Below are 14,094 nucleotides of genomic sequence, written 5' to 3' on the forward strand. Positions count from 1 at the left end.
GTGGCTCCGCTCCACCTCCCATTCGCGCTACTACCGCGGTCGCAGCGCCAGGATCGCCAGGGGGCCAGCGTCGCCCTCCCGCTGCTGCGCGCCGGAAGCCGGAAGCAGGGACTGAGCCACAAACTAGGAAAGGCAGGCTTCTCCGGGGCTCCCCAGTGCCCTAGCTTTAGCCTGGAGGCCGCCCTCTTCTATTTGCTCTTAGACGTCACGGGGGCACCCCTGTCCCCTCGACCCTTTGGATCCGGCTCGCATTTCCTCCGGTGAAGAGCCAAAGGCCCCGGAAGGGACGTTTGCGCGGCTTGCGTATCGTGCGTGCGCAGGCCGTGCCGAGGGCGGGGCTAGCAGGAGGGTATGTGTGGGGCGGGAGCGGACAACGGAGACCAGACCTACTGCAGCCACGCGGGCGAGCGGCTGTGTGGATGTCGGCGAAGCCGCGGGCGAGGTACGGAACGGACGGACTGGTGTAAGAGCGTCGCGGCTCTCAGCTACGGGAGCGGGGCGGCCGGGCGTCTCCGGCCGTGGGCGGCGGGGCGGTCGGTCCGTGCCCTCCGCGCGGCTGGGGCAGTTGCGCGTCGGTGCCTCCCGCTGTCCTTCTTCCCACATTCCAGCCCCGTCAGCTCCGCCTTCCCAGTTCCAGGCCGCCCTCGGCTCCCTTAATCCTCATAGTGCGCGGCTTCTCCGTCTAACGTGCTCGTTGCCGGCATCTCCAGCGCCCGGCCAAGCCCTTGAAGGCCTGACGCGGAGCATTTCCCGGCCGCCTCCCTCTTCGGCGGCTCGCCTCGTCCCGGCTCTCACTTCCCCGTCCAGGACGCTGGCTCCGAAGCAACATTTGTGGTCGCGCGGGGCCCCTCCCAGGACCTCTCCGGAACGCGCCGAGCTGGGACGCTCGGACCCAGACCACAGTTCTTGGCCGCGACAGGGCCGCCGGGACTTGATCCCGCGTCGCCCTGGGGGGGCAGAAGCGTCCCGGAGTTGGGAGGGGATTTGAAGCCTGTGGTCCTGACTTCCACCCCGTGGCTGAGGGCGAGGCTGCGGGGCTGGGGTTAGGAGCAGAAGTCCCTACTTCCGAACCGTCTGGGAGGAGAGCCGAGGGATGTCCATCACGGCAGTTTAGGGAGAGAGAGGGAGGGACTCTGCCGCTTTGGAGGCTAGGTCATAGGCAGCTGGCGGTGTCTCAGCGCGGGTGACCAGTCCTTGCGGTTGGGAAATGTGTCGTGGGCGCCCGTGGGCTCGTTTTGCCTTTGAGATTAAATAGGAAATTTTCCCAGGACGAGTTTACCGGAGCACCTTGGGAGTTGGTTTTTGGCTTGGAGAGCTACTTTTCCCCCCTAAACCTAGAACTGCTTTGTTTTTCTTTATTATATTTTTTGAGATGGGACCTCACAATGTTACCCATGCAGGTGTGAAACTCCTGGCCTTAAGCGATCCTCCCGCCTCGGCCTCCCAGAGTGCTGGGATTATAGGCGTCAGCTATCGCGCAGCTTTAACTGCTGTTAAAGAGTCCGTTCCTTAAAATTGTTGTACCAAGAAACTTGCCAGGGATGCAAGAAAATGTGATTATATTGTTAATATTTAATGATAAATAACATTTTGCTTTTAAGAGTTACTGATTCATATCTGCAGGATTAAGAAGTGTTCAGGATTTGAATTTTTAATGACCTTCCAAGCAGTCATGTTTCTGCTCTCTAGAAGTTAGCCAGTTGAGGAGAAGGGACAGTCAAGATACTTTCAAAACAGTGTGGTAAGGAGTGTGAGCTAAGATGGAGCACCGAGGAAGGAGCCGGGCATTTAGGCCGTGCTGTCGGGCGTGGATCCTGGAAGGGATCAGGGAATACTTTCTGCATGTGTCTTGAAGAATGAGTAACATTCAGACTAACAGGGTGGAGTGAGGGAGAGGGGGGAACCAAAGGAGGGGAGGCCAGTAACTACAAGGAGGTGCTTATTTATTTATTTATTTATTTATTGAGAGGGTCTCACTTTGTCACCCAGGCTGGAGTGTCACTGAAGTCTCAACTGCCTGTGCTCAAGGGATCCTCCCACCTCAGCCTCCCGAGTAGTTGAGACTGCAGATGCGTGCCACCACACCCAGCTGATTTTTAAATATTTTGTAAAGATGGAGTCTTGGTGTGTTGCCCAGGCTGGTCTCAAACTCCTGGACTCAAGCAATCCTCCCGCCTCAAGTGTCCCAAAGTGCTGAAATTACAGGCATCAGCTACTGAGCCTGGAGGGTCGTTATTAAAGTGAAAAAGTGCAGGACAGAGATCTAGGAGCTTAGGCTTTAATCTGATGGTGACAGAACCAGGGAAGGGTTTTTAGCTGGGTCCCTGTGTGGTTAAAATGGGTCTCTCTGGCTGGGCGTGGTGGCGCATGCCTGTAATCCCAGCACTTTGGGAGGCTGAGGCGGTTGGATCACGAGGTCAGGAGTTCGAGACCAGCCTGAGCAACATGGTGAAACCGTGTCTCTACTAAAAACAGAAAAATTAGCCAGCTGTGATGGCACCTGCTTGTAATCCCAGTTATTCAGGAGGCTGAGGCAGGAGAATTGCTTGAACCCAAGAGACAGAGGTTGTGGGGAGTCGAGATCACGCCATTGCACTCCAGCCTGGGCAACAAGAGTGAAACTCCATCTCAAAAAAAAAAAAAAAAAAAAAAACCAAATGAGACCAGGAGTGGCCACATGTTAGGCACAATAGGTTTTAAGCCAAAAATGCTTATGAGAGACAAGGGAATTCTATACTGATAAAAAGTTTAATCCAACAAGAAAATATAATAATTTAAAACATATGTGCCTCACAACAGAGCATCAAAACATATGAAGTAAAAAAGGATAGAATTAAAGGGAGAAATAGAGTTTCAGGATGATCATTGGAGACCTCACTACCTCAATGTTAATAATACAGAGACCAGATCAATAGGAAAGAGAGCACTTGAACAACATGATAATCCAATTAGATCTAATGGTCATATGCAGACACCAACCCAACAACAGCAAAATACACATTCTTTTCAAGAGCATGTGGGATATTGTCCAGAGTATACAGTGTATTAGGCTGCAAAACAAATATTAATGTTTTAAAAGTTTGAAAGTATGCAAAATACTAAGTATTTTCTAATCATGATGGAATGGAACTAGAAATCAGTAACAAGGAAAACTTGAAAACTCACAAATATATGGAAAATAAACACACTCTTAATCACTGGTTGAAGATGAAATCATACAGGAAATTAGAAAACACTTTGAGATGAATGAAAATGAAAACACAACATACCAGAACTTATGGGATGCAGTTAAAGCAGCGTTCAGAGGGAAATGTTTAGCTGTAAGCATCTACCTTTAAAAATAAGAAAGCCAGGAGTGGTGGCTCATGCCAACATCCCAGTATTTTGGGAGGCCGAAGCGAGAGGATCCCCTGAGGTCAGGAGTTCAAGACCAGTCTAACCAACATGGCAAAAGCCCATCGCTACTAAAAATACAAAAACTAGCCAGGCATGGTGATGCAGGCCTGTAATCCCAGCTACTTGGGAGGCTGGGGCAGGAGAATCGCTTGAACCTGGGAGAGGGAGGTTGCAGTGAGCCGAGATAGCACCACTGCATTCCAGCCTGGGTGACAGAGTGAGACTCTATCTCAAAAAAAATCAATAAAAATAAAAAATAAAAGTAAGAAAGATCTCAAATTAGTCACCTCACTATACCCTCTAAAGGATCTAGAAAAAGAAGAGCTAACCCCAACCTAGCAGAATACAAGAAACAAAGATTAGAGTGGAAATAAATAAAGGAAATTAAGAGAATAGATAAAATTAAAAGTTTTTTTTACAGGTCAGCAAAATTGACACATTTTTAGCTAGATTGACTAAGAAAAGAAGACTCAAATATCCAAAATCAGAAATGAAAATGAGGCCATTACTGTGACTTTACAACAATTAAGGTTATCGTAAGAGAATACTATAAACATATGTACACCAGCAAATTGAATAACCAAATGAAATGGCAAATCTCTAGAAACACAAACCTACCAAGACTGAATCACAAAGAAATAAAAAATATGGGTAAACCAACCAGATGCGGTGGCTCATGCCTGTAATCCCAGCACTTTGGGAGGCCAAGGTAGGCGGATCACCCGAGATCAGGAGTTCAAGACCAGCCTGGCCAACATGGTGAAACCCCTTCTCTACTAAAAATACGAAAATGAGCTGGGCGTGGTGGCAGGCGCCTGCAATCACAGCAACTCAGGAGGCTGAGGCAGGAGAATCACTTGAACTGGGAGGCGGAAGTTGCAGTGAGCTGAGATCACACCATTGTGCTCCAGCCTGGGGGACAAGAGTGAGACTTCGTCTCAAAAAAAAAAAAAAAAAAGAAAAAGAAAAAGAAAATATGGGTAAACCTATAACTAGTAAGAAGATTAAATTACCAATAAAATCTTCCCAACACAGAAATACCCTTGACTGGATGGCTCCACCAGTGAATTCTACCAGACATTTAAAGGAAAAATTAATGCCAATCCTTTGCAAACTCTTTCAAAAACTTGAAGAGGAGGAAATACTTTCTTTTTTTTGTTTGTTTTGAGACAGAGTCTCGCTCTGTCGCCCAGGCTAGAGTGCAGTGGCGCGATCTTGGCTCACTGCAAGCTCTGGCTCCCGGGTTCACGCCATTCTCCTGCCTCAGCCTCCCGAGTAGCTGGGACTACAGGCGCCCACCACAACGCCTGGCTATTTTTTTGTATTTTTAGCGGAGATGGGGTTTCACTGTGTTAGCCAGGATGATCTCTATCTCCTGACCTCATGATCCGCCTGCCTTGGCCTTCCAAAGTGCTGGGATTACAGGCATGAGCCACCCCATGCCCGGCCGAGAAGGAAACACTAACTCATTCTATGAGGACAGCATTGCCTTGTTACTAGGGCCAGACAAAGACAGTACAAGAAAACAACTGACCAATATTGCTTGTGAACATTGATTTAAAAATTCTCAAGAAAACACTGCCTGCTGGGTGTGGTGGCTCACGCCTGTAATCCCAGCACTTTGGGAGGCCAAGGCGGGTGGATCACAAGGTCAGGAGTTCGAGACCAGCCTGATCAAGATGGTAAAACCCTGTCTCTACTAAAAATAAAGAAAATTAGCTAGGCATGGTGGTGGGTGCCTGTAACCCCAGCTGCTTGGGAGGCTGTGGCGGGGGAATCGCTTGAACACGGGAGGCGGAGGTGGCTGTGAGCCGAGATTGCGCCACTGCACTCCAGCCTGGGCAACAGAGTGAGACTCCATCTCAAAAAAAAAAAAAAGAAAAAAGAAAAAAAAGAAAACACTGCCCAACTGGCTGGCCGCGGTGGCTCAGGCGGGTAATCCCAGCACTTTGGGAGGCCAAGGCAGGTGGATCACTTGAGTTCAAGAGTTCAAGACCAGCCTGGGGAACGTAGTGAAACCCCACCTCTACCTAAAATACAAAAATCAGCTGGTTGTGGTGTTACCCTCCTGTGGTTCCAGCTACTTGGGAGGCTGAGGTGGGAGGATCACTGGAACCAGGAAGTTGAGGCTGCAGTGAGCCGAGATTGCACCAGTGCATACCAGCCTGCACGACAGAGTGAGACTCCATCTCAAAAAAAATAAATAAATAAAAATAAAAAATAAAAGAAAGATCTCAAATCAGTCACCTAACTATACACTTTAAAGGACCTACAAAAAGAAGAACTAAACCCAAGCTAGCAGAATAGGGGAAACAAAGATTAGAGTGGAAATAAATAAAGAAAAGGAAAAGAAGAGAATAGATAAAATTAAAAGTTTTTTTACAGGTCAGCAAAATTGACAAATTTTTAGCTAGATTGACTAAGAAAAAAAAAAAGAAGACTCAAATATCCAAAATCAGAAATGAAAATGAGGGCATTAAGCTGGGCACAGTGGCTCACGCCTGTAATCCCAGCACTTTGGGAGGCCAAGGCCGGCGGATCACGAGGTCAGGAGATCGAGACCATCCTGGCTAACACGGTGAAACCCCATCTCTACTAAAAATAGAAAAAAATCAGCCGGGTCTGGTGGCGGGCGCCTGTAGTCCTAGCTACTCAGGAGGCTGAGGCAGGAGAATGGTGTAAACCCGTGAGGCTGAGCTTGCAGTCAGCCAAGATTGTGCCACTACACTCCAGCCTGGGTGACAAAGCGAGACTCCATCTCAAAAAAAAAAAAAAAGAAAAGAAAAAAGAAAATGAGCGCATTAATGTGACTTTACAGCAATTAAAGTGATTATAAGATAATACCACAAACATAGGTACACCAGCAAATTGAATAACCAAATGAAATGGCAAATCTCTAGAAACACAAAGCCTACCAAGACTGAATCACAAACAAAGAAAAAATATGGGTAAACCAGCTGGGCATGGTGGCTCCCGCCTGTAATCCCAGCACTTTCGGAGTGCACTCCATTGCACTCCAGCCTGGGGGACAAGAGCGAGACTTCTCAAAAAAAAAGAAAGTAGGGGTAAACCTATAACTAGTAAGAACATTAAATTACTAATTAAAATCCTTTCAACAAAGAAATACCCCTGACTGGATGGTTTTACCAGTCAGTTCTACCAGACATTTAACGAAAATTAATGCCAATCCTTTGCAAACTCTTTCAAAAACTTGAAGAGGAGGAAATACTTTCTAACTCATTCTATGAGGCCAGCATTGCCTTGATGCTAGGGCCAAAGACACTACAAGAAAACAACTGACCAATATTGCTTATGAACATTGGTTAAAAAATTCTTAGGAAAACACTGCCAAACTGGCTGGGCACAGTGGCTCATGCTGGTAATCCCAGCACTTTGCGAGATTAAGGCAGGTGGATCACTTGAGCTCAAGTTCAAGACCAGCTGGGCGCGGTGGCCCATGCCTGTAATCCCAGCACTTTGGGAGGCCAATGCGGGTGGATCATGAGGTCAGGAGATCGAGACCACAGTGAAACCCCGTCTCTACTAAAAAATACAAAAAAATTAGCCAGGTGCAGTGGAGGGCACCTGTAGTCCCAGCTACTCAGGAGGCTGAGGCAGGAGAATGGCGTAAACCCAGGAGGCTGAGCTTGCAGTCAGCCGAGATCGTGCCACTGCACTCCAGCCTGGGTGACAAAGCGAGACTCCATCTCAAAAAAAAAAAAAAAAAAAAAAAAAAGAGGGCGTTACTGTGACTTTACAGCAATTAAAGTGATTATAAGATAATACTATAAACATAGGTACACTAGCAAATTGAATAACCAAATGAAATGGCAAATCTCTAGAAACACAAAGCCTACCAAGACTGAATCACAAATAAAGAAAAAATATTGGCAAACCAGCTGGGCATGGTGGCTCCCGCCTGTAATCCCAGCACTTTTGGAGTGCACTGCATTGCACTCCAGCCTGGGGGACAAGAGCGAGTCTTCTCAAAAAAAAAGAAAGTAGGGGTAAACCTATAACTAGTAAGAACATTAAATTACTAATTAAAATCCTTTCAACAAAGAAATACCCCTGACTGGATGGTTTTACCAGTCAGTTCTACCAGACATTTAACGAAAATTAGTGCCAATCCTTTGCAAACTCTTTCAAAAACTTGAAGAGGAGGAAATACTTTCTAACTCATTCTATGAGGCCAGCATTGCCTTGATGCTAGGGCCAGACAAAGGCACTACATGAAAACAACTGACCAATATTACTTATGAACATTGGTTAAAAAATTCTTAAGAAAACACTGCCAAACTGGCTGGGCACAGTGGCTCATGCTGGTAATCTCAGCACTTTGGGATGTTAAGGCAGGTGGATCACTTGAGCTCAAGTTCAAGACCAGCTGGGCGTGGTGGCCCACGCCTGTAATCTCAGCACTTTGGGAGGCCGAGGCGGGTGGATCACGAGGTCAGGAGATCGAGACCACGGTGAAACCCCGTCTCTACTAAAAAATATTAAAAAATTAGCCGGGCACGGTGGCAGGCACCTGTAGTCCCAGCTACTCAGGAGGCTGAGGCAGGAGAATGGCATGAACCCGGGAGGGGCAGTTTACAGTGAGCCAAGATCGTACCACTGCACTCCTGCCTGGGTGACAGAGCGAGACTCTGTCTCAAAAAAAAAAAAAAAAAAAAATTGAGTTCAAGACCAGCCTGTGCAACATAGTGAAACCCCATCTCTACCTAAAATACAAAAATTAGCTGGGTGTGGTGTTACACACCTGTGGTTCCAGCTACTTGGGAGGCTGAGGTGAAAGGATCTGGGAAGTTGAGGCTGCAGTGAGACTGGGGTGATCAGGCTGGATAATCCTCTCTCCCTGTTCCCCTCATTTGGCTGCTCCAGACCCTGAGAAACTTCTACCTGTCCCATGCCAGCTGAGGGTGTCTGAGGAGCTGACATCAACCCCATGGATCTCCTGAACTGTGCTGGAAGGTAGAGACAGGCAGGGAGGCTTCCCAATGGGTCAGGAGAACCTGACCCCACAAATCAACTGATCTTCAAGAGACAGGATGGAGGGAGGGATCATTCTAGAGAACCCTGCTCCTTGTTCCTCCCTGTGGCAAAATCTGGCGCCAGGAAGAGTTTGAGTGTGTAGGCGTGTGTGTGCAGGTGTAAGTGTGCAGGCACGTGTGTGCAGGTGTGTATGTACAGCCGTGTGTGCACGCATGTGTGTGCAGGTGTGTATGTACAGACGTGTATGCAAGCATGTGTGCGTGTGTAGGTGTGCGTGTGCAGGCATGTGTGTGTAGGTGTGCATCTGCAGGTGTGTATGTACAGACGTGTGTACAGGCATGTGTGTGCAGGTGTGCATGTGCAAGGTGTGTGTTTGCAGGCATGCATGTGCAGGTGTGCGTGTGCAGGCATGTGTGTGCAGGTGTGTATGTTCATAATGGCCCTAACGCCCAAGCTGGAAAGTTGTGGATTTACGGGAATGAGGGCAAGAAACACCTGGCCCGCCCAGGGCGGAAAACCGCTTAAAGGCATTCTTAAGCCACAAATAATAACATGAGCGCTCTGTGTCTTAAGGGCGTGTTCCTGCTGCAGTTAACTAACCCAACCTATTCCTTTAATTCAGCCCATCCCTTCGTTTCCCATAAGGGATACTTTTAGTTAGTTGAATATCTCTAGAAACAATGCTAATGACTGGTTTGCTGTTAATAAATATGTGGGTAAATCTCTGTTTGGGGCTCTCAGCTCTGAAGGCTGTGAGATCCCTGATTTCCCACTTCACGCCTCTATTTTTGTGTGTGTGTCTTTAATTCCTATAGTGCCGCTGGGTTAGGGTCTCCCCAACCATGCTGGTCTCAGCACTGGTCTCTACTGAAAATACAATAATTAGCTGGGCGTGGTGGTGGGCGCCTGTAATCCCAGCCACTGGGGAGGCTGAGGCAGGAGAATCACTTGAACCTGGGAGGTGGAGGTTGAAGTGAGCTGAGATCACGCCACTGCACTCCAGCCTGGCGACAGAGCAAAACTCCTTGTCACAAAAAAATAAAACTAGTGTGGGGGAGGGGGGAGGGATAGCATTGGGAGATATACCTAATGCTAGATGACGAGTTAGTGGGTGCAGCGCACCAGCATGGCACATGTATACATATGTAACTAACCTGCACATTGTGCACATATACCCTAAAACTTAAAGTATAATAATAATTAAATAAAAATAAAAAAATAAAAATAAATAAAACTAGTGTGAATCGCTGGGCATGGTGGCTCACGCCTGTAATCCCAGCACTTTGGGAGGCCAAGGTGAGTGGATCACCTAAGGGCAGGACTTCAAAACCAGCCTGGGCAACAATGTGAAACCTCATCTCTACTAAAACTACAAAAATTAGCCAGGCATGGTGGTGTGCACCTGTAGTCCCAGCTACTTGGGAAGCTGAGGTGGGAGAATTGCTTGAACCCGGGAGGTGGAGGTTGCAGTGAGCCAAGATTGTGCTACTGCACTCGAGCCTGGGTGACAGTGAGACTTCGTCTCAAAAAGAAAAAAAAAAAAAAAAGCTAACATGAAATGCTGCAGCAATTTTGAGTAAAATAAGGCGTGAAAAGAGTTCACAAGATTGATCCACAGAAAGGTCATCGGTGAACCTGAAGAGTTTTGGTGGAATGGGGTGACAGAAACCAGGTTGGAGGACATGAAGGAGGAAAGTAGTAAGTGAAATGTGTAAACAGTGAACACAGGCAACTCTTAAAATTACTTTGGGCCAGGCGCAGTGACTGACACCTGTAATCCCAGCACTTTGGGAGGCCGAGGCAGGCAGATTACTTGAGGTGAGGAGTTCAAGACCAGCCTGGACGATATAGCAAGACCTCATCGCTACAAAAGTTTTTTTTTTTTTTTTTTTTTAAATTAGTCAGGGGTAGTGGAGTGCCCCTGTAGTCCCAGCTATTCAGGAGGCTGAGGTGGGAGGATTAGCCTCAAACTCCTTGAGCCCAGGAGGTTGAGGCTGCAGTGAGCCATGATTGTGCCACTACACTGCAGCCCGGGCAACAGAACGAGACCGTGTCTCTTAAATTTAAATTAAAATAGAGAGTGGCTCCCTACAGATGGCAACTGCAGCCCCCGCCTCCCCCTGAGCCAGGGCTTTGGGCCCATCTGGCTCCCCTCTGGAGGCCGGCCCATCACGCAGCCAGTGCTGACAGATTGGGTGTCTCCGGTGCGCCGGCGGCTGCCGCCTAAGTAGCTTCCTGTCAGGGAGTCAGGGGTCACCTCATCCCCGCTCTGTTCAAAACAGCACTGACCTCTTCAGGGTGCCTCCCACGCCTGTCTACTGCACGAGCATGTGTTTAGTGTCAACTCTGCGATCCAGACCCTCCCTGGTGACTCTTGGGGGAGCAGCTTCAGGAGCCCGTGGCCCCCAGGGCAGGTGGCTCCTAGGCCAGAGGGGCAGGGTTCCTGCGCTCATGAGCTGGCGAGTCTCGCCATGTGCATCCACTGTATGCCACACAGACAGGGACCATGTATGTCCCGAGTGCCGGCTTCTTGGTTCCACTGTCTAGAGTCAGGCCCCTGGTTCTGGGCCTCGGCTCTGGGCAAGTCCTTGTTCTCAGAATTCTTTTTCTTTTTTTTAACTAGAATCTCACTGGGTCACCCAGACTGGAGTGTAGTGGTGCAATCTCGGCTAACTGCAACCTCAACCTCCTAGGCTCAAGCAATCCTCTCACCTCAGCCTCCCTAGTAGCTGGGACTACAGGTGCACACCACTATGCCTTGCTAATTTTTTTTTTTTTTTTTCGTAGAGGTGGGGTCTCACTATGTTGCCCAAGCTGATTTCAAACTCCTGTACTCAAGCGATCCTCTCACCTTGGCTTCCCAAAGTACTGGGATGACAGACGTGAGCCACTGCACCTGGCCTAGAATTTTTCTTAACTTCAAGCAGTGTGTCCTGCTGGGGTATGGGATGAGCTAGAAACTGTGGTCCCATGGGGTCAGCGAGGTTTGGAAATGATCACAGGGGTTCCCAGGCCAACCTCACCACCTCTGAGCTGAGTGACCCTGGGCGAGTCAGTTCCCTTCCCTGGGACTCAGTCTTCTCCTTTGAAGAAAGGGTACAAGAGAATCTAGAACATCGTAGGACTTCGGCAAATGTCGGTCCCTTTCCCCCACACTCCAAAGGTGACGTTCCCTGAGACATCTTAGTCTGGGCAAGTGTGTTGTTGTAGCTTGGGGGGTGGCGTGGTCCCTTGGCCTGTCCTGCTCAGCCAGCAGCCCTTGGCTGGCTCAGTATGGGAGGTTCAGACACGGTCTCAGTTCTTGACAAGCTCCTAGCCAGAGGAAAGGCGATTTTATTCCGGTGTGATGAGCACTAGTAGAAGAGATGTTAGAACGGAGGGACTGCACAGACCAGGTGGAGGTCAAGGAAGGCTTCTTGGAGGTGACATAGGAGCTGGCCTGCGAGGCTGAGTGGGAATATTTTGGGTAGAAAGACCACGGAACAAGCATTTCTGACAGAGGAAGCAGCTATTGAAGAGGGAAGGTGGTTGTGTGCTGGGGAAACCTATGTGGTTCTCCATGGTCATAACAGGATTCCTGGGGCGTGGGGGGCAGAATGTCAGCCGGCAAAGTGGGGACCGGAGTACCCGGGAAGCTGGGATGAAGGAGCCTCCTCTGCAGGTAGGGACAGGGCCCTCTGAAGCCGGGGAGGGGATGGGGAAATGGGGAAGGGACCACAGTGGAGTCTCTCCAGTTGTGCTTGGAGACCACCTGCCTTCATATCACCCGAGGAGTCCCAAAATGCAGATTCCAGGGCCTGGGGCTCCACCATCCCAGCTCTATTGGTTGCAAAAAACCTGGGAGGGAAGAGAGACAGCCCCCTCTTAGCCTAGTCAGGGCCTGGTGCAGTTTGGGGACTGTTTGCTGAGGGCAACTGAGGCCGAAGTGAGCCAGGCGGGCCCTAGGGTGCCCACCGCACACCCCATCTGTGCCAGGCTCCCAGCTCAGGGTATTGGTGGGCACTCCAGTGATGTTTCCTGGCAGGCAGAGGGCTCGTTTCTTGCCTCCTTCTGAGGCAAGTAGGGGCAGATGTTGAGCCTCTGGGGTCCCTGGCCCAAGGCTGCAGGTCCTGGCTGCTCACAGCCGGCGGGTGGGGCCCTGTCTGGCCAACACCCTTGCTCTTTATCTATGTCTCAGCAAGGGAAGGTACCCAGGTTAGTGTCCAGCTGGGTGGGTGTCCAGGCTTTGGCAGCAGTGCCAGCCTCCCATCCGGCCCTGGAGATGGTCCCCTGAGTTCCAGGGCTCCTTGGAGAGGTCAGGATGGGCAGAAATTTGCAGGGGCAGGGAGCTGGCACTGGGGTTGGGGAAGCCTTGGGCAGACACAGCCTCTCCACCACAGTAGGGAGCTGGCCTCAGGCAGCAAGGCACTGCAGGTGCCCCAGAGACACAGGCTGAACCCCAGACCAGTTGAGCCAGGGTGGGAAATCCTATGTCCACTCCAGACAGCCCTGGGGCTCTGAATTTGCATTTGGGAGCATGCAATTGTCTCCTCCAAGGCTCTGGTGGAGGGGATTTGAAATAATCCCAGCTCAGGGAGGGTGGAGCATAGGGACAGGGCCCAGAGAGGGTCCAAGGGCACCACAGGAGGTTTGCCACCTGAGCCCGGGGATCAGGAAGGGCTTGGCCAGTGCTGAGCACCCTTAGTGCCTGGCACGGGCTGAGACTCAGGGGCCGGCTGTGCCTCTCCTGAAGCCGTCCCTGTTGGTGGGCAGGCAGGTGGGGCGGGCTGGGGGCTGTGCGCGGCCTCTCATATCTTCCCCGTTACTTCATCCATTTTGTTCCCACTGATCCCTTGTTTATCTCACTGGGAAGGCAGCCGCGGTGGAAGACGGGGCCAAGGGAAAGGCCAGAGCCTGGGCCATCTCCAGCCTCACTCACCCTCCTCCCTCACCTGGTCCCTGGGCTGAGGATCATGGCCCGGCCTGAGAACCCCCAAGGCAGCACGCAGAGGCCGGGTCTGCACCGAGCCCTGACACTGACAGGCTGTGTGACGACGACTGACAACTAACCCTCTCTGGTTTTGCTTTCTGTAAGTGACTTGGGAGGTTGTTCTGAATGACCTTTGAAAAGGATGAAAAATTGGTATTAATAAGCCTGTCATTTCATAAGCATCTACTCTGTGTCCAGCCCTGTGCAGGTCCCTGGAGTCTCCTCTCACCGAATGCTCCCACGTCCCCAAGAAGTTCCATTATCCCATTTTACTTATTTATTTATTTGTTTATTTATTTATGTTTGAGATGGAGTCTTGCTCTGTCGCCCAGGCTGGAGTGCAATGGTGCAATCTCGGCTCACTGCAACCTCCACCTCCCGGGTTCAAGTGATTCTCCTGCATCAGCCTCCCTAGTAGCTGGAATTATAGGCACATGCCACCACGCCTGGCTGATTTTTGTATTTTTAGTAGAGACAGGGTTTCACCATGTTGGGAAGGCTGGTCTCGAACTTCTGACCTCAGGTGATCTACCGGCCTTGGCCTCCCAAATTGCTAGGATTACAGGTGTCAGCCACCGCGCCTGGCCCCATTTTACTTATTTTTAGAGACAGGGTTTTGCTCTGTCACCCAAGCTGGAGTACAGTGGTGCAAATATAGCTCACTGCAACCTTGAACTCCTGGACTCAAGTAATCCTCCTGCCTCAGCCTACCGAGTAGCTGGGACCATACACCA

General features: G+C 49.9%; 1 protein-coding gene across 3 annotated transcripts in view; it reads left to right on the forward strand.

Annotated features, from left to right (window-relative positions):
- The first annotated feature begins 337 nt into the window (after positions 1-337).
- Positions 338-14,094, forward strand: part of RABGEF1 (RAB guanine nucleotide exchange factor 1) — a 164,487-nt gene continuing 150,730 nt past the window's right edge. For 2 of the 3 annotated variants that reach the window (XM_054655638.2, XM_063814299.1), the window contains exon 1: positions 356-442. The gene's annotated coding sequence lies outside the window, so the exon portion shown is untranslated. Of the gene's footprint in view, positions 443-14,094 lie in introns of all 3 variants that reach the window. The other variant, XM_063814286.1, reaches the window with a different exon arrangement.

The sequence above is a fragment of the Pan troglodytes genome, chromosome 6 (genome assembly GCF_028858775.2).
Source record: "Pan troglodytes isolate AG18354 chromosome 6, NHGRI_mPanTro3-v2.0_pri, whole genome shotgun sequence".
NCBI lineage: Eukaryota > Metazoa > Chordata > Mammalia > Primates > Hominidae > Pan > Pan troglodytes.